This window comes from Dendrobates tinctorius, unplaced genomic scaffold, assembly GCF_039654945.1.
Source record: "Dendrobates tinctorius isolate UK_male_01 unplaced genomic scaffold, ASM3965494v1 ptg000089l, whole genome shotgun sequence".
Classification (NCBI taxonomy): domain Eukaryota; kingdom Metazoa; phylum Chordata; class Amphibia; order Anura; family Dendrobatidae; genus Dendrobates; species Dendrobates tinctorius.
Genome location: NW_027361757.1, coordinates 17,324,470 through 17,350,918, shown reverse-complemented (window position 1 = coordinate 17,350,918; position 26,449 = coordinate 17,324,470).

Genomic DNA, 26,449 nt, shown 5'->3' with positions numbered 1-26,449 from the left:
TATCAGCAAGTGGGAGTATTGTGATTTTCCTAATAAAAAAATGGTGATCTTTCACCAGCATCAGTAACAGAAAATAGAGCAAACTGGTTACCACTTAAAGGGAACCTGTCATGTGATTCAGGATGTCAAAACCGCAGGCAACAGGAATCAGATGCCAGCTAAACCGCCTTGATTGCAGCCAGTTATATTTTATTTTGCAAATGCTTTGGCATTTATTTTTATTACCAGGTTAGTAATAACGGTGTCTGATAGACACCTCTCCATTTCTAACCCCATGGCTTGATACCAGCTGTGATTTTTGATAAATCACAGCTGACATCAACCCCAAAACTGTTCCTCTGAATGCCAGCACACCAGGAAAACCATGAAGAGCTGGGTAAAGCACCAGAATTGGCTCATTTATTGGATACGCCAATTCTTGGGATGCTGTGGGCTGATATTTTTAGGCTGGGAAGGGCAAAATAACCAGTGACCTTCCCAGCCTGAAAATATGAGCTTGCAGCTGTCTGCTTTACCTTGGATGTTTATCAAAAATAGGGGGGACCCCACATGCTTTTTTTCATTTATTAGCTTAATACAAGTACAGTGGACTACACACGCAATACACTAATTATATATTTCACTTGCATCTATCTATCTATAAACATCTGTGCAGCCCCATAGTTTATACAGGGTGTTGGTGTGTAAGTGTCTCCAGTGCGTGTGAAAACTGCCATCACACATACTGGAAACACTGTCCTGTGAAGGGGACCCTATTCTGATGAAGGTCCAGATACATGACCGAACGTAAAAATTATGTTGGAATATTTTGAATTGTATACAGTTGTGATCAAAAGTTTACATACCCTGGCAGAACTTTTGCTTTCTTGGCCTTTTTTCCAAGAATATGAATGGTAACACCAAAACTTTTTCTCCACTCATGGTTAGAGGTTGGGTGAAGCCATTTATTGTCAAACTACTGTTTCTCTTTTCAAATCATAATAACAACCCAAACCATCCAAATGACCTTGATCAAAAGTTCACATACCCTGGTGATTTTGGCATGATAACATGCACAAAAGTTGACACAAGTGGGTTTGAATGGCTACTAAAGGTAACATCCTCACTTGTGACCTGTTTGCTTGTAATCAGTGTGTGTGTATAAAAGATGAGTGAGTTTCTGGGATCCAGACAGAGTCTTGCATCGTTCATCCAGCCACTGACATTTCTGGATTGTGAGTCATGGGGAAAGCAAAAGAATTGTCAACGGATCTACGGGAAAAGGTAGTTGAACTGTATAAAACAGGAAAGGGATACAAAAAGATATCCAAGGAATTGATAATGCCAGTCAGCAGCGTTCAAACTGTGCTTAACAAATGGAAAATCAGGGGCTCTGTAAAAACAAATCCACGGTCAGGTAGACCAACAAAAATGTTGTACACAACTTCCAGGAAAATTGTTCGGTATGCAAAGAAAAACCCAAAAATAACATCAGCTGAAAACTAGCGTTGTGGCTGTTTCAAGATGCACAATAAAGAGACACTTGAAGAAAAATGGGCTGCATGGTCGAGTCACTGGAAGAAAGCCATTACTGTGCAAATGACACAAAGTATTATGCCTACAATACGCAAAACAGCACAGAGACAAACCTCAAAACTTCTGGAACAAGGTAATTTGGAGTGATGACACCAAAATTAAACTTTTTGGCGCCAACTATAAATGTTACATTTGGAGAGACGTCAACTAGGCCTATGATGAAAGGAACATCATTCCTACTGTAAAGCACGGAGGTGGATCGTTGATGTTTTGAGGATGTGTGAGCTGCAAAGGCACAGGAAACTAGGTGAAAGTTGAAGGAAAGATTAATGCAGCACGTTATCAGCAAATACTGGAGGAAAATTTGCCATCATCAGCCTGGAAGCTGCGCATGGGACGTACTTGGACATTCCATCATCACAATGATCAAAAAAACACAAGGCCAAGTCGACTTGTCATTGGCTACAGCAGAATAAAGTAAAGGTTCTGGAGTGGCCATCTCAGTCTCCTTTCCTCAATATCATTGAGCCACTCTGGGGAGATCTCAAGCGCGCAGTTCATGCTAGATAGCCCAGGAATTTACAGGAACTGGAGGCTTTTTGCCAATTAATTTGAGTACCGAACACATTGAATGTTCCACTATGGACAAGCACCTTATAGAAATGACTGCCACATTGCACTCCACAATCTGTATGCATATTTTTTTTTGTTTTGTCTATATTCTCTTACATATATGGACATATAACCTTACCCTGGGATCCTCACTTGCTCCACCTCTTTTCTTCCTTTCTTTACATTGTATGGATTCCATGTACTGTTTTTTTTTAGATATTTTTATTATTATTCCCTCAATAAAGTATGTAACTTTTTAGATTGTTATTTGGACTTATAACCTATATAAAAAAATCATGAATGAGTGCACAAGACCCACATAAGGGACCTTTTGGACTACATTGGTGCTATTATGAAAAAAAATTGTTAAACTAGTCCTGGTAAAGCAACAGGAGGTTTAATAATATTAGACAGCAAAGGTAATTAAGTGATGGTTATAGATGTGGCAGTCTCATTGACTGGTCATATAAGAGGTCAGGAGTCTTAGTCCAGCTGCCTACCACTCTAGCCACACTAGTAAAAAATGGGTGGATGCACATGCACACAATTTTTCAAATAAGCTGACATACTAGTTGGATAGTGTCTGCAGTAAGATGATGACTGGCACAGATTCTACTGGACCTCAAAGTCTAAAGAGTTATTGCACTTTAACCTGCCATGGTGACAAGTCAGAAGTTAAGATCTGTAGTGTTCGAGCTGAGACCCTAGTCGACCGATAAAAGGAAGGGGCAGAAATGCTCAGTAAAGAGCTGTCCCTCATCATTAGGAGCAGACAGGTTAAATACTTTAAAAAAGCCCAGCTCAGAGGAGAGCAGTGCTTGGTTGAATGCTTATGGCCAGCCAAGTCCCCCACTGATTGAAACGTCAGACATGTCACTATGAAATATCAAAAAACATTGTAAAAAATGCAGCTACTGTTTAAAGGTTTTATCTTACATTGTATTCAGGAGTAAAAACATATGTGACAAGTCGGTCGGACGGTGTTCACACCACCCACTGACTGAAACACAAAAAGAAAGCACAGAATAACAAATGTGCAAAAATACCCTGCAGTATAAAATATGACAATAATCAGCAAGTGCTGGTAAAAAGAGGACAACAAATACAGGGTATTTAGTCGATACTTTTTTTGCAAAAAAGTGTATACCAAGCCACTCCACCTCGTCAAGGTAACCCTTAATGGAGCAGTCCCTATCTAATGTATTTAAAACCTGAACATATGAACAGTGTCTAAATGAACAGGATTAAGACAGGCGCTTCCTAGTATGGGCATGTGGTCTAAGACGGCTCTTTATGTGCATGTCACACAAGAGAGGGGTGGGGTCTCTCAAACCATGCAAAAGCAAGGAAAAAAATGGATTAAAAACACATGTGACATGCACAAATGTGAACAAGTCGATATTCAGGAGCCTGCAACTTGTAGAGAGGAGTGGCGCGCATGTCAGTTCATGTTATTTCAGCAGGCTGAACAAACTTGTAAGAGGGTGGTTTAGACCATTTACATTTTTAAGACCTTACAGTCCCTGACAGCCACCAGTTCTTTGTGCGTCCCTGTCTTTTGGTATCTGAAGTATAAATGATGCTTGATGAAAGTGTGTCCTGTATTGAACAAAGGAGGACATGGATTAAAAGTATAGAATAGAAAAATCGGTCCAAGTTCCATCAGAGTTTCGGATAGGGAATTCATCAGTTTTGGCCATTAAAGATTCATCAGTTTTTCTCATATGCTAATGAAAACTGATTGACCTTTTTCAGGCTTCTCTTATCAAACAGTTTGTGAACAATGCACAACACATAGGTGGCATCAGAGAGCGGTCAGATTTTTTTTCACGCTCATAGACTTACATTGTCGAGTTTGATCTATGACTCAGATCAATGTCAGATATGTTTCTATGAATTGGTACACAGACATATGAACTGTCCTATTGACTATAATAGGTAAATTTTCAGATATATAGAGAACGTGTAAAACTGATGTCGGAATGAGTCATTTTTAGATTTGTGACTTCTGTTATTGGGTGAGATAAAACCCTTCATTCTGATCGACTTTCCACTTATAGACAAAATCTAAGACTATACCATAGCTTGACCATGCACATAACTGTTCACCATCGATTAGTGGGACTCCCTACCCAAAGCTTTTGCAACATTTACATCAGTATCCCCCAAATACAATCCTAAAGAGCCACCAACAGATCATGTTTTTGAGATTCCATTAGTATTGCCTGGGTGATAATTCCATCACCTGTGCAATACTAAGGAAATCTGGAAAACATGATCTGTTGATGGGCCATGAGGACTGGAGTTGTGAAACAGTGCTGTACATGATGGTTTTATTTTTCCCTGTGTAGGCTACGTCCAACTTTTTAAAAACCTACTCAGAAGTTTCTTATGAGGTCTCACAGTTTGTTTTTTTTAACATTCCTTAAAAAAAGGAGACTGATTTTCATCACTGTTTGGTCAATGTTTCTTATTTTACCATCAGTGTTTCATCAGTAATTTTCTTGCATGCAAAAAAAAAAAAAAATTGCAAACCTTCTCCTACTCATTGCAGTGCTAAAAAAACAGCAAGGGTGTGCTTAAAATACAATCCAAGATTGGAGAACGAAATAAATTATGGCAACACAACATGAGCACAGAACAGACTTATAGACCAGTTAAGCAGAACTATTGACTGTCAATGGAAGTCAGAGATTCAGTGGTTTAACTAGCTTACAGCCCCACCAAGTGCTCTCAGGCACGAGTGATCAAAACCAGACCAAAATTATTCCCTGATTAAGCTTCACTAAAAATCTCAGGAAAAAATCAGGACTGTTGTTGTCACGCATTGCCAGTAACAGCCCAGTGGTTACGGCAGAAATAGAGGAGACACAAATCAGCACAGAGGTTATTGTATGGGTGTTTTTGACTCAAATAAAAAATTAATACATCTCAAAAAATGGAAATATGAAAAGCACCAGAGACTACAATGGGTATCTGTTATATCCTTAAGACATATTAGATGGGACGCTCTACTTGGAACATGAAGTCGGACATTCCAAGTCCTAATATATCAGTCGTATATAGTAGAATAAAGAAAATAAAAATGATGTTACCCACCTTAAGCAGGTGACTGATTTCTCCACGGTGACTGGGTTTTATTTAGCTTTTGGTAAATCTGTTTGCTTCTCTGAATCTAAAAAACATTTTCTTAACGTCAGACTTCATTTATAGCTTTCTTCTTAGTAATGAAAACTGACTTCTTTTTGGCAATTCCAAAGGATTATAGAAGGATTTTGTGTTGTCATTCCTTCTGTACCACCTGAACTCAAATCTAATGAAGTTTGTAAATCAATTATTTTACTTCTTACATCAAATGCCTGTTTTATTTACTCGAAGATGCCTTTTTGAATTTGGAGAAGCTTAGCATAGAAAGATGTGGAAACTGGCCATCTATGAAGTGAAAATAAAACAATCAAAACAGAATTTTGTGCTAGAGATCTTGTGGGTATGATACCTTTCAATGGCTAACAAATAATAGTGAATGTTGTTACAAAGAGAGCTTTCGGGACTGCTTATGTCCCTTCATCAGCCTGATGAAGGGACATAAGCAGTCCCGAAAGCTTGCTTTGTAACAACATTCACTATTATTTGTTAGCCATTGAAAGGTATCATACCCACAAGATTCCTATTTTGTTTCTCTCACTGAGAGCACTTTATATATTTTTTTCTACTGGCTAACATGGTACCAAACCACTTTTTTCGTTGTGCTAGAGATATCACATTTAATTATTCAATGGTGGATTAAAAGAAAGATGAAATTATTTTAAATACTTACGGAAACCCTATAGACTTTAAACGCCCGGGCTATTTTCACATTACTCTGCTATGACATTCTAAAATTACATTGCATAGTAAGTAGCTGCACAAGATCATGTAGCTACACGAGTGGGGAGTCGACTGTCAGACACAGTCGGAATCCAAAGTGCGGAGACAAAGGTGATTTATTACCATCTCTGCCTTCTTGATCACTGTATACAAAGCGCTGAAGAAATACTTCCTCCTCTGATCCCAGCGATCATCTGAGTAACGAGTGCCAGGAGGGAGCAGGACCTGCTTATTTCTCAGACACAGGTTAGTTCTGTATCACAGCCAGGAGACTGAATGTATCCTAAAACTGGGGCTAATATGAAAGTCCCAGTTACAGGGGATATTAGCAAAAACAAAATGTATTTAAATGTCCCCCCAAAATGTTTCATGATATTATGGAGGGTAAAATGCACGAAATAAATTTAAGAAATAACAATTTCACAAAAAAAAACATTAAAAAACTAAAGTTACTTCCAGACCGAATAACTGTTTCTAGCTCCATCTCCACTGAAAAGAAAAACATGTCCATAATATGGAACACAATTTTAAATGTATTTATGGTCATTAAAAATTTTAAAATAGGGGCGTGTCCGGATGCGGTGGGGCGGTGGTGTACTTGCATAGCTCCCGCCAAGCACACCAGCAAAAAGGCTAAAGCCCCCAGCACTGGCACTTCAATTGTTGCTCAGATGGGCCCCAGGAGATCTGGGAATCAGACACTACCTGGAGTGGTTTCTGCTGGTCCCATGACAGCCCTGGACACCTTCCTCCTCCGGGATCAGGTTTCCCATTAAAAGAGGACTTCAAAGCTTTAATAATGGAGGTCATAGACGCATGCAGGTCAGAAATCGCATGTGTGCGACAGGACCTGCAGCTTTTGGCAGGCAGAATTGAATCTTTGGAAGGAGAGCATGATGAAACCAGATCCCATGTGGCACCAGACATCTGTTATGCAGGTTCAATTAGAGGACTTGGATAACAGGGGTAGGAGATGTGAGAGGAGTGAGAGGAGTCCCTTAATCAAAGGGCCAGGAAAACATTAAGTTAATTTTGCAAAAAATCTTCTCCTCCATCTTGGATGATCCAGTCTCCACCCCCTTTAAATTTGACTGGGTACACTGGGCCTTACAGTCCAAACGAACTTCACCTTTCCTAAGAGACGTTATTTGCTGTCTTCACGACTTTGAAATTAAGGAGAGGATTATGATGAAGGCCAAGTCCCTGAAGGAGATCATATATCAGGACACTGCCATTCAACTATTCCCAGACCTATCTTGCATAACTTTACAAAAGAGGTGACTCCTCTGACCCTTGCTGTCCATATTGAAAGATCTCAAAATTTCCTATAGATGGGGGTTTCTTAGCAGCCCGAAGAGAAGGTGTTTCGGCAACTTTGCGCTCTCTGGAAGATCTGCTATTCTTTCATAAGAAATTAGATCTCCAGGTTTCAGATTTGGACATCCCTGTCCCTGCGGGTGTCCCTCCACCTCCGGTTTGGACACAAAAAAGAAGGAAGGACCATTTGAGTAGCAGAGGAGGGAAGAGGGGAACATTGGGCCTCCGCTGACTCCTTGGACAGAACTATTTTTTATTGTTTTTCACATTTTCTCTTCTAGGAAGAGCAAAACTTGGCTTTGAAATTTGTTTAAGTCTCTTTAAAATTCCTAGCCAGTGCAGGCTCATTTCTATAGTATTTTGTAAAAGTTTAATAGCAGTTCCTCTTTTCACTCTCTTTAAGAGGGTGATTCGCAAATGAATAATGTTATGTGCCTGGGGGAGTCCTGTTGGCCCTTTGACAGGGGATTGCTCTTTTATTGTTGTATTCCCCTTTTGTGGTTTTGGCCTTGGGCTATGACCCCCCCTGAGAATTTTTTTCTGTAGCTGCTGTCTTTTTATTTACCCTGTGGGTTTGATATTTTCCACAAGGTCAGCTATGGACCAGTCTTCCTATTACTGGGAAATATGATGCATTATTTACTAATATTGTTTGTTTTTTCTCTCTCTATGTTCTTCGTTGTCCTTGTCTCCCCCCACCTATTGTTTCTTCCCTTTCCAATCACCCATATGCAACCTCCGGATCTCCACTTGGAGAATATCCTGGGGGATAGGGTCCGGTTCTATATCTCGTGTGAGGTGGTAGTGGTGTTGACTCCTGGTGCTTGTGAGTACACTAAGGAATCCCAAATGACACGTGTAATATCATTAAATGTCAAGAGACTTAACTCCCCTAGAAAAGGAAGTTTGCCCTACGGGAGATGAAGTCCTAAAAGGCCAATATTGCCTTGCTTCAAGAGACACACTATGAAAAAACGGGTTCTTTCGGGTTCACCTTCAACTCCTTTCAGTGTCTTATTATAAGAGATGGGTAGTGGCCATCTTAGTTTCCTTAGGTTGTCCCCTACAAGTGAACAAATCATACATTGATCCTGAGGGTCGATATGTCATTTTGGAGGCTTTTTTGAGGGGCAGGTCAGATCTTTTTTGAGGGGCAGGGTTTACCTGAGCATGCTCCGGTGGTCTCCGAGTATTTTGGCATGCTCGGAGATTTAGTATTTGTCGACACAGCTGCATGATTTGTGGCTGCTAGACAGCCTGAATACATGTGGAGAATTCCTAACAAACAGGAAATCCCCACATGTATTCAGGCTGTCTAGCAGCCGCCAGTCATGTAGCTGTATTGACAAACACTAAATCTCCGAGCACGTCAAAATACTCGGAGACCACTGGAGCATGCTCAGGAAAACCCTGAGTATACTCGCTCATCACTAGCAGAGACTAGTGTGTTAAAGCTTGTGAGTCACCAGCCAAGATGTGATGTGTACCTTTTTGGCGGCTTTTTAAGTAAAGTTTCACCTGGTTTACTTTAACCCCTTCATGACCCAGCCTATTTTGACCTTAATGACCTGGCCATTTTTTGCAATTCTGACCAGTGTCCCTTTATGAGGTAATAACTCTGGAACGCTTCAACGCATCCTAGCGATTCTGAGATTGTTTTTTCGTGACATATTGGGCTTCATGTTAGTGGTAAATTTAGGTCGATAATTTTTGCGTTTATTTGTGAAAAAATCAGAAATTTGGTGAAAATTTTGAAAATTTCGCAATTTTCAAATTTTGAATTTTTATTCTGTTAAACTAGAGAGTTATGTGACACAAAATAGTTACTAAATAACATTTCCCACATGTCTACTTTACATCAGCACAATTTTGGAAGCAAAATATTTTTTTGTTAGGAAGTTATAAGGGTTAAAAGTTGACCAGCGATTTCTCATTTTTACAACAAAATTTACAAAACCATTTTTTTTAGGGACCACCTCACATTTGAAGTCACTTTGAGGGGTCTATATGGCAGAAAATACCCAAAAGTGACACCATTCTAAAAACTGCACCCCTCAAGCTACTCAAAACCACATTCAAGAAGATTATTAACCCTTCAGGTGTTTCACAACAGCTAAGGCAATGTGGAAGGAAAAAATGGACATTTTAATTTTTCCAACACAAATTTCCTTTCAGCATCAATTTTTTCATTTTCACATGGGCAACAGGATAAAATGGATCATAAAATTTGTTGGGCAATTTCCCCTGAGTACACCGATACCTCATATGTGGTCATAAACCACTGTTTGGGCGTACGGCAGGGCTCAGAAGGGAAGGAGCACCATTTGACTTTTTGAATGGAAAATATGCTGGAATATTTAGCGGTTGCCATGTCGCGTTTGGAGAGTCGCTGTGTGCCTAAACACTGGAGCTCCCCCACAAGTGACCCCATTTTGGAAACTAGACCCCCCAAGGAACTTATCTAGATGCATAGTGATCACTTTGAACCCCCAGGTGCTTCTCAAATTGATCTGAAAAAAAAAAAGTACTTTTTTTTCACAAAAATTATCTTTTAGCCTCAGTTTTTTCATTTTCACATGGGCAACAGGATAAAATGGATCCTAAAATTTGTTGGGCAATTTCTCCTGAGCACACCAATACCTCATATGTGGTCATAAACCACTGTTTGGGTGCAGGGCAGGGCCCGGAAGGGAAGGAGCGCCATTTGACTTTTTGAATGGAAAATTAACTCCAATCGTTATCGGACACCATGTCGCGTTTGGAGAGCCCCTGTGTGCCTAAACATTGGAGCTCCCCCACAAGTGACACCATTTTGGTAACTAGACCCCTTAAGGAACTTATCTAGATGTGTAGTGAGCACTTTGAACCCCCAAGTGCCTCACAAAAGTTTATAACATAGAGCAGTGAAAATAAAAAATCATTTTTTTTTCCTCAAAAATGATTTTTTAGCACGCTATTTTTTATTTTCACAAGGGTAACAGGAGAAATTGGACCACAAAAGTTGTTGTCCAGATTGTCCTGAGTACGCTGGTACCCCATATGTGGGGGGGGCACTGTTTGGGTGCACGGCAGGGTGCAGAAGGGAATGAGCACCATTTGACTTTTTGAAATGAAAATTGGCTCCAATCGTTAGCGGACACCATGTCGTGTTTGGAGATCCCCTGTGTGCCTAAACTTTGGAGCTCCCCCACAAATGACCCCATTTTGGAAACTAGACCCCCTAAGGAACTTATCTAGATGCATAGTGAGCACTTTGAACCCCCAGGTGATTCACAGAAGTTTATAATGCAGAGCAGTGAAAATAAAAAATCTTTTTTTTTTCCTAAAAAAAATTTTTTTAGTCTGCAATTTTTTATTTTCACAAGGGTACCAGGATAAATTGGACCCCAAAAGTTGTTTTCCAGTTTGTCCTGAGTACGCTGGTACCCCATATGTGGGAGGAGACCACTGTTTGGGCACACGTCGGGGCTCGGAAGGGAAGTAGTGACATTTTGAAATGCTGACTTTGATGGAATAGTCTGCGGGCATCATGTTACATTGCTGAGCCCCTGTGTGCCTAAACAGTAGAAACCCCCCACAAGGGACCCCATTTTGGAAACAAGACCCCCCAAGGAACTTATCTAGATGTGTGGTGAGCACCTTGAACCCCCAAGTGCTTCACAGAAGATTGTAACGCAGAGCCGTGAAAATAAAAAATCATTTTTTTCCCTCAAAAAAAATGATTTTTAGCCCGCAATTTTTTTTTTCACAAGGGTAACAGGAGAAATTGGACCCCAAAAGTTGTTGTCTAGTTTGTCCTGAGTACGCTGATACCCCATATGTGGGGGATGACCACTGTATGGGCACACGTCAGGGCTCGGAAGGGAAGTAGTGACGTTTTGGTATGCTGACTTTGATGGAATGGTCTGCGGGCATCATGTTACATTTGCAGAGCCCTTGATGTTCCTAAACTGTGGAAACCCCCCACAAGTGACCCCATTTTGGAAACTAGACCCCATAAGGAACTTGCCTAGATGTGTGGTGAGCACCTTGAACCCCGAAGTACTTCACAGAAGATTGTAACGCAGAGCCATGAAAATAAAAAATCTTTTTTTTTCCTCAAAAAATGAATTTTTAGCTCGCAATTTTTTATTTTCACAAGGGTCACAGGAGAAATTGGACCCCAAAAGATGTTGTCCAGTTTGTCCTGAGTACGCTGGTACCCCATATGTGGGGTGAAACCACTGTTTGGGCACACGTTGGGTCTCAGCAGGGAAGTAGTGACATTTTGAAATGCTGACTTTGATGGAATGGTCTGCGGGCGTCATGTTACATTTGCTGAGCCCCTGTGTGCCTAAACAGTAGAAACCTCCCACAAGTGACCCCATTTTGGAAACTAGACCCCCCAGGGAACTTATCTAGATGTATGGTGAGCACCTTGAACCCCCAAGTGCTTCACAGAAGTTTATAACGCAGAGCCGTGAAAATAAAAAATCATTTTTTTCCCTCAAAAAAAATGATTTTTAGCCCGCAGTTTTTTTTCTCACAAGGGTAACAGGATAAATTGGACCCCAAAAGTTGTTGTCCAGTTTGTCCTGAGTACGCTGATACCCCATATGTGTGGGGGAACCATTGTTTGGGCACACGTCAGGGCTCGGAATGGAAGTAGTGACGTTTTGAAATGCAGACTTTGATGGAATAGTCTGCAGTCGTCATTACGTTTGCAGAGCCCCTGATGTGCCTAAACAGTGGAAACCCCCCACAAGTGACCCCATTTTGGAAACTAGACCTTCCAAGGAACTTATGTAGATGTATGGTGAGCACTTTCAACCCCCAAGTACTTCACAGAAGTTTATAATGCAGAGACATGAAAATGAAAAAAACATTTTTTTTCCACAAAAATAATTTTCTAGCCCCCAATTTTTTATTTTCCCAAGGGTAACAGGAGAAATTAGACCCCAAAAGTTGTTGTGCAATTTTTCCTGAGTACGCTGATAACCCATATGTGGGGGTAAACCACTGTTTGGGCACACGTCGGGGCTTGGAAGGGAGTGAGCACCATTTGACTTTTTGAACGCAAAATTGGCTGGAATCAAAGGTTGCACCATGTCGCGTTTGGAGACCCCCTGATGTGGCTAAACAGTGGAAACCCCTCAATTCTAACTCCAACCCTAACCCCAACACACCCCTAACCACAACCCTAACCCCAACACATCCCTAACCCTAATCCCAACCCTAACCCTAACCCCAACACACCCCTAACCCCAACACTAACCATAACACTAACCACAAACCTAACCCTAATTCTAACCCTAACCCTCTTTTCAACCCTATCCCTCTTTTCAACCCTAACCCTCTTTCCAACCCTAACCCTCTTTCCAACCCTAACCCTCTTTCCAACCCTAACCCTAATTCCAACCCTAACCCTCTTTCCAACCCTAACCCTCTTTTCAACCCTAACCCTCTTTCCAACCCTAACCCTAACCCTCTTTCCAACCCTAACCCTCTTTCCAACCCTAACCCTAACCCTCTTTCCAACCCTAACCCTCTTTCCAACCCTAACCCTAACCCTCTTTCCAACCCTAACCCTAACCCTAACCCTCTTTCCAACCCTAACCCTAACCCTGATGGAAAAATAAAAATAAAAATACTTTCTTTATTTTATTAGTTCTGCCTACCTATGGGGGTGATAATCGGGGGGTTCATTTACTTTTTATTTCATTTTGATCACTCTGAGAGTGATCAAAATGAAATAATGGAATCTGCAGCCGGCAGATGGCGGCATTTTCTAAGATGGCGGCGCCCATGAACCGGACCCGCCGGACACCGGGAGCGACGGGGGGACTTGGAAGGTGCCGGGGGCGGTGAGAGTGGGTGAGGGGGGGATCGGAAGCTGGCGGGGAGCGAAGGGAATGGGAGGGGGGGCAGATGATGACAGCGGCGGCAGATCGCCGCTGTCATTCAGTGGCAGGGGGGGCGATCGCCGGTGGGGGGGTTAAATCGGTGTCTCCAGCCATGTCCGATGCTACTGCAGCATCGGCCATGGCTGGATTGTAATATTTCATCAATTTTCATTGATGAAATATTACTATCGCTCTGATTGGCTGTTTCACTTTTAACAGCCAATCAGAGCGATCGTAGCCACGTGGGGGCGAAGCCACGCCCCCCTGTGGTGAATTACAAAGCCCCCTGTATCTGCGGGTCAGGTGACCTTTCATTGACCCCGGTCACCCGAGCCTCAGGAGGGCTTTGAATTCATGACACAGGGTATGCGTCATAGGTCGGATTGGCACCGACTTTCATGACGCATATGCTGTGTCACAGGTCGGGAAGGGGTTAACATTTGCCTGCTTACTCTCCTATGTCCCTCACCACACCAACACCACGGGAAACACCACCAAACACCATTGTAGCAAGGGGATAATACTACCTGCGCTAACCTCCACACACTCAAATGTGTGTGCATATTTCACTGTCACCAAAGCGACAGGCGCTGGGCATGTGTAGGGATCGCAGGTAGGCAGGATGCAGTGACGAGACAGGAGTCGGCGTGAACTTAAAATGTAACATTTATATATATTATATATATTTGTATCTATAAGGGCTATTTTGAGTAACCGAAAACGCTAATAACAGTTATCCTCGTAGGGATCAGAACAATAATACACAGGTAACTCGAACACGACTACCCGGTCGGAACTCGTAACTATGGGGGCCGTGGTGTGGCTGACTACGGGTCCAGTAACTACAGGTTATCAACTACAATGTGTCACTTATCCTCCTCTGACGTCTGGCAGAGTGGTGGTCGTTATCTCTTCAGCGTCTCAGCCGCTGGGCCCAGTCGATAAAGATTTGACGCAGGCTTCAGGCGTTCCTACGCCCAGGTGGAGTGTGGGCACAACAGGCCCCTGTAGAGTTCCTCTGCTTTGCGCCTCCCGGCGGAGGCGGGATGGCGGCAGCCGGGGCCAAGACTTGTGGGCCGCAGCCATGGGCTGAGGTCGGACAGTGGCGGCCACGGGTAGCCTCGGATAGGCCGCAGCCGTGGACTGGAGCCGGACACGGGCGGCGACGGGCAGGCCGCAACCGCCGGCTGGATTTGGGCAGCGGCGGCCATGGGTGGCAGTGGGCAGGCCGCAGCCACGGGTTAGAGTTGGGCTGTGGCGGCCGCGGGCAACAGTGAGCAGACAGCAGCCGCCGGTTGGAGTCGGACTGTGGCGGCCGCGTTCGATGGCAGTGGGCAGGCCACAGCCACGGGTAGGATCTGGACAGCGGCGGGTGGCAGCGGGCAGGCCACAGCCGCAGGTTAGAGTCGGGCTGTGGCGGGCGACGGCGAGCAGGCTGCAGCCATGGGCTGAAGTCGGGCTGTGGTGGCCTCGGGTAGGCCACAGCTGCGGGCTGGAGTCGGGCTGTGGTGGCCGCGGGCGGCAGTGGGTAGGCCGCATCCACGGGTAGGATCTGGACAGCGGCAGCCACGGGTGGCAGCGTGCAGGCCGCAGCCGCGGGTTAGAGTCGGGCTGTGGCGGCCGCTGGCGACGGCGAGCAGGCTACAGCCACGTGCTGAAGTCGGGCTGTGGCGGCCTCGGGCGGCAGCGGGTAGACCACAGCTGCGGGCTGGAGTCGGGCTGTGGTGGCCGCGGGAGGCAGTGGGTAGGCCGCAGCCACGGGTAGGATCTGGACAGCGGCGGCCGTGGGTAGCAGCTGACAGGCCGCATCTGCGGACTTGAGCCGGACACGGGCGGCCGCGGGTGGCGAAGGGCAGGCCACAGCCGCCGGTTGGAGCTGGGTTGTGGCGGCTGCAGGCAACGGCGAGCAGGCCGCAGCTGCGGGCTGGAGTCGGGAGGTGACAGCGGTAGGAAGCAGGTGGGATCCCTCTGCTGGTCGGCTTGGTGCCATCTCCTTCCTGCCCGTGGTGAGTCTCTCTCCAGTCCCTCTAGTCGTCTCCTTCTAGCTCTGGCTCTCTGGCGCCCTCCAGTCTTCCTCCTCCTTCTCCCCCGCTCTGTCAAGTGCCCCCTGCTGGCGTCCTCAGCTCCTTTTATATTGGCTCCGCCCCCACTTCATCTGGAACTCTCTCTGGCTTGTCCTCTAATAGTGTCCCCCGGAAACAGTCTCCCTAGGAACCTTGGTGACAGTCCCCTTGGTTCCAGCCCGGTTACACAGCTGGGACTCTCCCTCCTACATATGGCCACCACCAGCTGTGACCAGAACGGAGGATCTATGCCCAGTGTACTGGGTTCACTGCAATTTGTGTGTCACATATGGAGCTAATTAATCTTGCCTTGTTGGACTAAAATATTCCCTGTTTGAACACTGCCTAATACCCAACTGAGCGAATCCCTACAGGATATACTGTATTTTTTAATTCTAATGTAGTGTATTATGTAGAGAAAATTATATATTACATGCAGGAAGATGAATGGTTAATCATGTAATACATAGATATCTTAAAAGGGAATCTTTCACAAGGTTTTGTAACCTGAGAGCAGCATAATGTGGAAACTGAGGCCCCGATTGCAGCGATTTGTCACTTACTGGGCTACTTGCTGTAGTATTAATATAATCACTGTTTTAATAGCAGTAAATTATCACTAGAGGACTAGTAAACCTGCTGCCATGCAGTCCTCTATATTCATTAGCTATATATAAGCCCGCTTTGGCAGCTTTCTAGCTATGTACAGCGACACAGAAATCTGTGGTATAGGCGGGGCTATACAGGGCTCAGCATTCAGAGAACTGCTAGATCTGCAGCAGATAAAATCATCACTTCATCAAAACTACAACATGAAGCCCTGTAAGTGACCCATCCCTGGAATCAGGGTCACTACACCTACATCATAAATAGCAAGAACCTGGGGACAGATTGTCGTTGAGACCTTTAAATCAAGAATTTCAGTTTGTTGGCAGTTCTCTGGCTCAAACAAGGTGTTCTGTGAGGAGTACCTTCCTTTATGACAACCGTATGCCCTAAACAGCCTTATATACAGGGTTTGTACTTGTGGGACAGCCACGTTAGAGATTATCTGCCTCATTTGTATGGGCTGAACATTCTTAATACCACTCAATATTGTTCACAATCACTCAGTATAAAGTGCAGATACTATATAACTTTGCTTTATGTTCTAAAACTGTCTCGGTTTGCCACCTAGTGTAGGATACTTGGCTTTCATATAGGCTCTGGTTTAATCGCTGCGGACAGAGGTTACATTTCTTCACAGCTGCATGAAGAATACAGTCACAAGATGAGAAGAAGGTGGTGAGTGCTGAGTGGGAGAATAGTGATGAGAAATAGGGGAATGCAGACACCGCCTACATCTTTCTTCCATTACTGCATCCCTGTAATGTATAGCGTTACACCAGAAATATTCACACTCTGTTTACCGCAGTCAAAATTCCTAGGATGACATTACTTTGTTTCCATGTTAAGTGAAGTGCCTGCGTGAATTCCTACAGCCATGTTCGTTTTCCACATGCTGGAAAAATTTCCCTATGTTTTCTGTAGCCATATAAAGATATAACCACTGCACTGCATGTCAATTAATAGGGTAAGGGCTTCATCTTAACTTGTTAGAAGATTTGCACACAAAATATAAGCATGGCCATGGACCAAAAGATAGAGCAAAAGAGAATGACTCTCAGTGTATCTCACATAAGACAAGGAGGATGTTGATGTCACCAGGGCTGGTTTTTCCGTAATGTGCATGGCCAGTGATATTGCCTGACATGTCTCCTTGAAAGCTCCATGTCACGACTGCGGCCGCGGACGCAGACCAGCAGGCGCCTCCACGTCGACCGATCACGACGGCGAGGGGCGGGAGTCCCCAGGGGACGCAATATGGACCCTCTATACCACAGAGGGGGACCCGAGCCTACCCAAACTAGGAAAGGGCAGGGATTCTGTGGCAGCTGAGCATGTGGACAAGGAGAAGACACGTAGGACTTGATAACACCGCACAACTTCAGGTATAAAGAGCGTAAAGTTTACTAAAGTAAAGTCACATAGTAAATCAGATTATCTAAAGCTGCCAATGAATTGAGGCTTGCAAGAGACGTCAAAAGCAATAATAAAGGATTTTGGAGATATGTCAAAAGTAAAAGAAAAGTCAAAGATGCTATAGGATTTTTACAGGATGAAAATGATGAAATGGTAAGACAGGATGTTGAGAAGGCTGAACTTTTAAATTCCTATTTTGCATCTGTTTTCTCTCAGAAAGGAATTGTATCATCAACTGTTCTTCTCTGTCCTATTACGGGAATAGAAGAATCCAGGATATCTATAAACAGAAGGATAGTGAGGAAACACTTAGCTAAATGAATTCAAGTCTCCAGGTCCAAATGAATTACACCCCAGAGTACTGAAGGAGATATCAGAAGAAATTTTTGAACCCCTCTCCATAATCTTTGAAAATTCTTGGAGGACAGGAGAAGTCCCAGAAGACTGGAGAAGAGCAAATGTTGTTCCTATCTTCAAAAAGGGGAAGAAGGTGGACCCAGGAAACTATAGGCCAGTGAGTCTGACTTCTATACCAGGAAAGATCTTTGAATAAATTCTTAAACAACATGTATGTAAATACCTGGATAAGAATGAAGTGATTAAACAGAGTCAGCATGGGTTTGTAACTAATAAGTCATGTCAGACTAACTTAATTTCCTTCTATGACAGAATCATTGATTGGGTGGATCATGGAAATGCTGTAGATATAGAATATCTTGAATTCAGCAAAGCATTTGACAAAGTATCTCACACAATCCTTATTGAAAAAATGGCTAAGTATGGAATGGACAAGGCAACTGATAGGTGGATTCATAACTGGCTTAGTGATCGGACCCAAAGAGTGGTCGTAAATGGCTGCACATCCAGTTGGAAGAATGTCTCAAGTGGGGTACCACAGGGCTCTGTCCTGGGCCCTGTATTGTTCAACATCTTTATCAACTATTTAGTTGAAGGAATTGAGGGTAAACTGATTAAATTTGCTGTTGACACAAAGCTAGGAGGGATAGCTAATACTAGAGAAGAGAGAGAGAGGATTCAAAAAGATATAAATAAACTGGAGCAGTGGGCAGCAACTAACAGAATGGTTTTTAACAGGGAAAAATGCAAAGTACTACATCTGGGCAATAAAAATGAAAAAAGCATATACAGAATGGGAGGAATAGGGCTAAGCAACAGCACATGTGAAAAAAAGACTTGGGTATACTAATAGATCACAGACTGAATATGAGTAAACAGTGTGATGCAGCAGCAAAAGAGGCAAATGCAATTCTAGGATGTATTAACAGAAGCATACAGTCTAGATCACGTGAAATCATTATTGCCCTCTACTCCTCTTTGGTCAGACCTAATCTGGAATACTGTGTCCAGTTTTGGGCACCACATTTTAAAAAAGACATCAACGAACTGGAGCAAGTTCAGAAAAGAGCAACCAGAATGGTGACCGGTCTGCAAACTCTGTCTTATGAGGAAAGGTTGCAGGATTTGGGAATGTCTAGCTTGCATAAGAGAAGACTGAGAGGAGACTTAATAGCTGTCTACAAATATCTCAAGGGCTGTCATATTGTAGAAGGTAGAAGGATCATCTTTATTCTCATTTGCACAAGGAAAGACTAGAAGCAATGGGATGAAACTGAATGGGAGGAGACACAGATTAGATATTAGAAAAAACTTTTTGACAGTTAGAGTGATCAATGATTGGAACATGCTGCCACGAGAGGTGGTGAGTTCTCCTTCAATAGAAGTCTTCAAACAGAGGCTGGACAGACATCTGTCTGGGATGATTTAGCGAATCTTGCTTCTGAGCGGGGGGTTGGACCAGATGGCCCAGGAGGTCCCTTCCAACTCTACGATTCTATGATTCTATGGACGAAACAGAGCTATGCCAGGCTCCCGATTCCACACCTCCCAGAAGGGTACCACCCAGTGGACCCCAAGGCACCAACGGATCACTGAGGCACACATAGGCAGGACACCAGGACACAGGCTGGACGTCAGGACACAGGCTGGACATCAGGACACAGGCTGGACATCAGGACACAGGCTGGACATCAGGATATCAGGACACAGGCTGGACATCAGGACACCAGGACACAGGCTGGATATCAGGACACAGGTTGTACATCAGGACACAGGTTGGAAATTAGGGACTAAGCAGGACATCAGGGACCAAGCAGGACATCAGGGACACAGGCAGACATCAAACATGAGTCGTTTGGTTCCGGACATCCGACACGACCTACAGGCACCACTGCAATCATCAAGTTCCAGGCTCCAGGCAGCGGTCATCAGGTTCCAGACTGTGGTCGTCAGGCTCCGGGCATCGGACCTAGGAAGGAACTCAAGCGTGATGATGCTAGAACTGCAGGATTGCTGGGCCTGCATGGAGCTAGCACCGCATAGTAGTCAGAGCACAGGGTAGTACTGTAGATGCTCAGCAGGAACACCGGTTATAAGAGACTCAGAGTCACTGGGTGCGAGGCTCCAGAGATGTTCCAGGACCATAACACAGCAGACACTATTCAGACAGGGTCAGGTACAGGATCGGTACAGGATCAAGGATTCAGGCCTGGATATATCGCCTCCAGGGCAGTGTGCAGGAACAGTACAAAGAAGGAATCAAGGCAGGGACTCTGGTACCAAAACATAGACAGGAGAGGTCCCGGGACACCAAACACACATGGCAAAGTTCAGGAGCTTTGTGAGTAGCTCTGGCAACACCCAGCAGGGAAGGGGAAGGTTATATAGCAGGCATTGGCTTGGGACAGCATTTCAAGTACACACACTATCCCAGATTAAAGCAGGGGAGCCAGTGGCGTAGCTAGGGTTTGGTTCAGGGGGGGCGAAACTTCTGAGTGGGCCCCTAACTAGGTAACTTTGATTACAACTTCGTGACGCACCATAATAGTGGATGTAGGAGATGACTGCGCTGTTACTGAAAATAATCTCTATACGAAGACCAACATGGATATTACCGCAATATGGTCAGTCATAGATATCAGTCCTACAAAACATACAAGTGATTACTGCACAGTTATAGTTGGTGTCTTACCGCTGACGATCTTTCTGATGGAATCGTTCACTTTTCACGTCTTTTCTATCTGGCCCAGACCGACAATGACAACGTCTCCAGCCAAGACTCTGCTACAGAAAATACAAAAAAGACTCGTTTCACTTCTCATATTCCAGCCCCATCACCATGTATCCCCAACCTGCCCAAACCCTCATCCTGCTGATACCCCAATGCTGAGCCACTGCTGCAGTATGTGTCCCTATTACTGCACCTGATACCCCAATGCTGAGCCGCTGCTGCTGTATGTGTCCCTATTACTGCCCCTGATACCCGAATGCTGAGCCGCAGCTGCCGTATGTGTCCCTATTACTGCACCTGATACCCCAATGCTCGGCTACTGCTGCCGTATGTGTCCTTATTACTGCACCTGATACCCCAATGCTGAGCCGCTGCTGTCGTATGTGTCCCTATTACTGAACCTGATACCCCAATGCTGAGCCGCTGCTGCCATATGTGTCCCTATTACTGCACCTGATACCCCAACGCTGAGCCGCTGCTGCCGTATGTGTCCCTATTACTGCACCTGATATCCCAATTCTGAGCCGCTGCTGCAGTATGTGTCCCTATGACTGCACCTGATACCCCAATACTGAGCCGCTACTGCCGTATGTGTCCCTATTACTGCACCTGATACCCCAATGCGGAACCGCTGCTGCCGTATGTGTCCCTATTACTGCACCTGATACCCCAATGCTGGGCCGCTGCTGCTGTATGTGTCCCTATTACTGCACCTGATACCCCTATACACACGGCTCTGCTCCGCACCCCCTATACACACACGGCTCCGCTCCGTACACCTTGTACACACGCAGCTCTGTTCCATACACCTTTTACACACGCACCTCTGCTACGTACACCTTGTACACACGCACCTCTGCTACGTACACCTTGTACACACGCACCTCTGCTACGTACACTGTTATGAATGGGTCACCGAGGAGAAAAAAGCAAAACAAGCTAAGTCACAGAAAACCCGAGAGGTTGGTAACTATGCAGATTGCAGATCCCTTATCTTACCACACAACTAGCAGTAGCCGTGGAGCGTGCCTACGATGTTCCTAGATGCCTCGTCATGGCCGGAGGACTAAATAAGCCTAAAGCAAGAAAAGGGAAAACTAACTGCCCCAGAGCAGACCCCAAAGGAATAGATAGCCCCCACACATGTATTGACGGTGAAACAAGATGAAGGCACAAACACAGGCAGGGAAATAGGCTGAGCAAATGATGGGGCCCAAACTAACTAGACAGGAAAGGAAAGGAAAGACACTGTCTGCAACCTGCAAAAAACCCTACAAAAATCATGTCCAACACTTCTGATAGCAAAATTAACCCTGAAGTCACTAAACTTCTCCCACTATATCAGCACTCTGAAATAGTCTGAGACAGAGCAAAAAGAGACCGAACTAGTAATGGACAAAAAGCCAATTGGCAAAATACTGATAAATAAGAGTGGAAATTCAGCACAGCCCCCAGCAGGGGCTGGCTGACCACACCAAAAAACTGAATAGACCAACAAAATCAAGTGTGAACATTAGCAGAAAAACTTAGCTTTAGATGACTGGAATAGAGCTGAAAACCAAGAGCTGACAAGCCAGAAGGAATCACCAGCAACTGAATAGGGCGTCGGCTGTCTTAAATCCAATCTGAGACTCCTGAGATCCAATCGTCATCCTCATTCTCAGGTGGCAGATCTCCACCGATCAAATCAGCCTCTCTACCTCCTGTTACCACCAGAGGGAGTCTGAAAGGAGAACTCACAACTGGTGAACCAGAGAATGAACTCACAACAGTACACGCTGTACACACGCGGCTCCGCTCCGTACACCTTGTACACACCTGGCTCCGCTCTGTAAACACACGGCTCTGCTCCGCACACCCAGTACACACGCGGCTCCGCTCCATACACCTCGTACACATATGGCTCCGCTCCGTACACCTTGCACACATGGCTCCGCTCCGTACACCCCGCACACACGGCTCTGCTCCGTACACGCCGCACACACACGGCTCTGCTCCGTACACGCCGCACACACACGGCTCTGCCTGTACACACGGCTCTGCTCCATACACTCCGTACACACACGGCTCCGCTCCATACACAAACGGCTCTGCTCACCCCATACACACGCGGCTTCTCTGTACACTTCATACATGCATATCTCTGCTCCGTACACCTTCTACACACATGGCTCCACTCTGTACACCTCATACACACACAGCTCTGCTGCATCCACCCTGTAAACCCCTCCTGACCCCACATAGAAACTTACTTCACCTCATCCAACACCATGACAACCAGCACAGCAGAGTCATGCAGCCACTGAAGCCCCTGATCATGTGACCCCCTGACTCCACCCCTCCTGTGACCTCATCACAGGTCCTGTGTGCACAGAATAGCCCATGACGACATTACTGGCTGTGAGGTGGGGGGCCCACTGCTGGCACCGGGGCCCCCCACCGCCCTCTCAGGGGCCCATAGTGGCTGGGCGGCAGAGTAAGGAGATCGATTCTACCTGCTCTGCCACAGAATGTATCTGTATGGGCGCGCTGTGCACGCCGATACAGTTACAGTAGCGTAGCTCGGTGGGCCCCTGAGAGCGTGGGGCCCGGGGCCACCGCCCCCTCGGCAGCTACGCTACTGATTACAGCACAATCAGTGCAGGAACTGAGACTCAGGGCACCTGGCAGCAGCTGCACGCCCAGACCCACGTGGAAAGTCATGCACCAGCTACAAATTACCTCGCAACCCGCGGACAGCTTCCACAGCGGCAACCAGGGACTGCACATGCGGATGGTCATGCAGCAGAGCAAAGACCTAACAACACATGTATGGCGATGCAGCAGAGCCGGGAATTGAGCAGGTAACAGCCAACAGTATCCCAGCTCAATTGGGGGAAATACATGCATTGTCACGCTGACAACCAGATACAGAAAGAACAGCGTGACACTCCAGTTGTAATTTGGTCTTTGGTGGCCAAAGACTTCCCAAAGGGTACAAACTCCATAAATTGAATATCGGGACTATGAGGGAGGTATGTTGTATAGCAGGTCATGGTGCTGTGACGGAAGGCAATGTGAGGGACACTACATGAAATGGCCAATGAGGATATCGTGGACCATAATATGAAATGTTGCTGAAAATATGCATTGTGTGTTGGGCCCCGTAGCTGCATATGAAAGCAGAAGTGGCTATGTCAGATGTATGAAAAGTAGTGACTCTTTTAAAATAAATATTAGTTGACTTCTCCTAATCGTCCTCAAAAATTAAATTTGCAGTGAATAAATTTTCCTAAGTCTCCATATTGGAAAGCTTGTAATTGCTTGGAAAATACACATGGAGAAGAGGACTCTGCTGACCATAAGAGCCAACACTCTACAGTAGAGAGACAAAGAGGACCCTGCTAACCATACGAGCTTACACTCTACAGTTGAGAGACAAAGAAGACCCTGCTGACCATAAGAGCTTACATTCTACAGTAGAGAGACAAAGTGGACCCTGCTAACCATACGAGATTACACTCTAAAGTAGAGAGACAAAGAGGACCCTGCTGACCATAAGAGCTTATGGGTCGCCCTCCCAGGGCTGTGGGGTACTCGGTACTTGGCCAGTATCAGTCGGATGTGTCACAGCAGCGGTGACCCGGACCGTGGCCCTGAGCGCCCAAGTAATGGGGGAGTAGAAATGGTGGATTATAGTTAATGGAATAGTTTGTGATGCCACCTGTGGTGCTCGGCAAGGGAGTTGTTAAGCCGACGCTGCATGCAGATCCGCTGGGACTGGTGGTATGGCGCAGCAAAGATGTAAAAGCTCCCCACAGGTGAAGCTGTAGTCCCAGGGCAGTGTAGATGCGGTTGGCACTGGGATGTAGCGGTGCCGGAAAGGTAGGAAGCAGACAAGACACAGCGGGGTGCAATTTCTGTACCTTTACTTGATAACTGCAGTCCAGGTCCTGATTACAGATGGTATTGGAGCAGGCTAGCCTGGAAGCAATTCAGGGATTCTCTCTCAGCAGATGGGTTGCGCAGTCTCCTTACTAGCACTTATTTGTGGGATCTCCAGTACCGAGTTACACTGAAGTTCCTCCTGTCAGATGTTCCCAAGAACTCTACTTTGTACGGCAGACAACTGTAGCCTGTTCCAGTGACTCCTCACTCCTAAGTCCCGGCTCGCTTTCCGTGTTGCTGTTGTGCCCTCAAGTCTTAGATGGGAGTAGGGCATTTATAGCCTCCTACTCCTCTGGTGTCTGTTGCAGGACCGTTAGTATCCGTACAACTGTGGAGACCAGGCTCCAGTTCATGCGCTCTCTCCAGAGATGAGCTCGTCCTCTCCGCTCTATCTCAGCGCTCCTTCCACATGTCTGCACACTTCACCCTCCGCAGACTAACTAACTCACCACCCCTTCCTCTTGGCCCTCAGAGAGCACTCCTCCCCATCATTGCCTCGAAGCCTGGCATTACCCTCCCCTGGAGGAAGGCAAAGCCACTGTGGCGACCATACCCCTGGGGGCGCCACACTTACACTGTACAGTAGAGAGGCAAAGAGGACCCTGCTGACCATAAGAGCTTACATTCTACAGTAGAGAGACAAAGTGGACCCTGCTAACCATACGAGATTACACTCTAAAGTAGAGAGACAAAGAGGACCCTGCTGACTATAAGAGCTTACACTGGAAAGTAAAGTAGAGAGACAAAGAGGACCCTGCTGACCATACGAGTTTACACTCTACAGTAGAGAGACAAAGAGGACCCTGCTGACCCTACAAGCTTACACTCCTCAGAAGAGAAAGAGAGCCCCGCTGAACATAAGAGCTTACTCTCTGCAGATGAGAGAAAGGACCCTGCTAACCATAAGAGCTTAGACTCTACAGCAGTGGTCCCCAACCTTTTTTGCACCGGGGACCGGTTTCAAGCAAGACCATTCTTCCATGGCCCGGCAGGGCGGGGATGGAGGTGTGGCAGGGGCGGGGCTTTGGTCATAAGGGGGCGGGGCTATGGACACGGTTGTAGTGTAGCAGTGCATACTTATAATTAAATAACATTTATAATGTGACTCAACTCACCATAGGTTTTGAATAAGTGCTCCATCACCCCCTTCTCCCCATCATTGCCTTCACCCCATCACTCCCCTCTCCCCATCATTGCCTTCACCCCATCATTCCCTTCTCCCCATCATTGCCTTCACCCCATCACTGCCATCTCTCCATCATTGCCTTCACCCCATCATTCCCCTCTCCCCATCATTGCCTTCACCCCATCACTGCCATCTCTCCATCATTGCCTTCACCCCATCACTGCTGTCTCTCCATCATTGCCTTCACCCCATCACTCCCCTCTCTCCATCATTGCCTTCACCCCATCACTCCCTTCTCCCCATCATTGCCTTCACCCCATCACTCCCCTCTCCCCATCATTGCCTTCACCCCATCACTCCCTTCTCCCCATCATTGCCTTCACCCCATCACTCCCTTCTCCCCATCATTGCCTTCACCCCATCACTCCCCTCTCCCCATCATTGCCTTCACCCCATCATTCCCTTCTCCCCATCATTGCCTTCACCCCATCATTCCCCTCTCCCCATCATTGCCTTCACCCCATCACTGCCATCTCTCCATCATTGCCTTCACCCCATCACTGCTGTCTCCCCATCATTGCCTTCACCCCATCACTGCTGTCTCTCCATCATTGCCTTCACCCCATCACTCCCCTCTCCCCATCATTGCCTTCACCCCATCACTCCCTTCACCCCATCACTGCCATCTCTCCATCATTGCCTTCACCCCATCACTCCCTTCTCCCCATCATTGCCTTCACCCCATCACTCCCCTCTCCCCATCATTGCCTTCACCCCATCACTCCCTTCACCCCATCACTGCCATCTCTCCATCATTGCCTTCACCCCATCACTCCCTTCTCCCCATCATTGCCTTCACCCCATCACTCCCCTCATGGCCTTCTCCTCATGTCCCCATCTCCTCCAGGGCCAGGCTACACACACACACACACACACACACATTATACACACACACACAGACACACACAGACATACATGTACACACACATTATACACACACACACAGACACCACCTCTCACCTGCCCGCCG